The sequence below is a fragment of the Onychomys torridus genome, chromosome X, assembly GCF_903995425.1.
Source record: "Onychomys torridus chromosome X, mOncTor1.1, whole genome shotgun sequence".
NCBI lineage: Eukaryota > Metazoa > Chordata > Mammalia > Rodentia > Cricetidae > Onychomys > Onychomys torridus.
The window spans coordinates 73,638,522-73,639,921 of record NC_050466.1 but is presented as its reverse complement, the minus strand read 5'-3'; the positions used below and the strand labels follow the sequence as shown (position 1 = coordinate 73,639,921).

The 1,400-nt window shown below is 34.3% G+C and overlaps 1 pseudogene; it reads right to left on the bottom strand.

The window, feature by feature from the left end:
- Positions 1-466: 466 nt before the first annotated feature.
- LOC118574506 lies at positions 467-760 on the bottom strand (annotated as a pseudogene).
- Positions 761-1,400: the final 640 nt, after the last annotated feature.

Here is a 1,400-nt window from a genome sequence, read left to right as displayed (position 1 = left end):
CAATTGACTAAATATCTCACTGAGTAGTGTACAATATACTGCTTCAAGTTCTTGCACTTCTACCTGCTCTTTTCCTTTCCATCCCTTTTGTAACATATGATGACCCATCATTATTCATCACTCAGATCAAGTACTATCTATTGTGTGCATCCATGTTCCACTGGACAGCAAGAACACTTCCTTCTTTAAACATTCCTGTGGAGTCTCTGCATTATCAAAATATAAACCTCCATTTCTCGGTGTTCTTCAGTTTGTAAAAACCTTCAAACCAAACTACATTTTTACTGATCTTTCACCAAATGTTTATTTGCTTTAGGTAGTTAAGTCCCTGTTACCCTCATCTCAAGAATCCTCTAGATCTACAGTCATGTTCTGCTACAGAGCATTTCCAAAGGCTATGAATATCTGAGTGTTTTTACATGGAAGAGGCTGCTTGTGTCCTTTGCACAGCCTGTGAGGGCAGTGCTCAGTATCTGTACTTTGTAGAATAGTCCTTGGGAGACACCACCAGATCTCCACCTCTGCAGGTGCCATGGTACGCAGTCTCTATGATGTCAACTATTTCTTGCTTGTCTTCCATGGCCTAGTTGATCTTGTTCCCAGCGCCCAAATCAGTCATAATATGTGTGTTTCTGAAGAAAAACTTGACATTCCACGGGTAATATAATTCATACATTACTTCTGTAATATCCACAAGATAAATAAGTGCAAAATTTTTAACCTTTTCAGTGATGCTGTACAGAATCTCATCTGTCTTCATGCATTGTTCTGTGGACCACCTGTCTTTGGCTTCCAAGGTTACAATTACAGATATTTTATGAATTCTACTTAGAATTTACCTGGGATCTAGGCATATGAACTATGGTGCTCAAACTTCCAAAACAATCACTTAAGCTATTGATTGAACTATCTGCCCAGCCTTGAAGATATAAAATTTTAAAATGGAAGTTTTTACACAAAAAGTGTTTATTAATATGTATTTAGATCTTTACATCTGGCATATCATGTTCTTTACTTCAACTAAAAATTGGGGAAATTTTGATTTTCTAAAAATTTTCCTAACTATGTGTGATTAAATTATTATGCAAAAGACAAAAAGGACTTATGCATACATGATGCATTTATGAAACAAAGCCATGAAGTTTGATTACAATGTCTCATAAAAATAATCATCTAGGTTTATATCATGCAAATGGCTTTTTTACATATGTTTTATTATATATTATGGATAATTTGTCTTCCTTCAAGTGTTATAGCTTCAATGTGATTGAAGAATCCTCACAATGAGGATCATCTTTCTTATAAACTTTAGAAAAAATTATCATAACAAATTTATGTAAGTTATTGTACAACAGAGTCAAATATGGAGCTTCTGAATATAGGTGAAATTTACAGTCTAA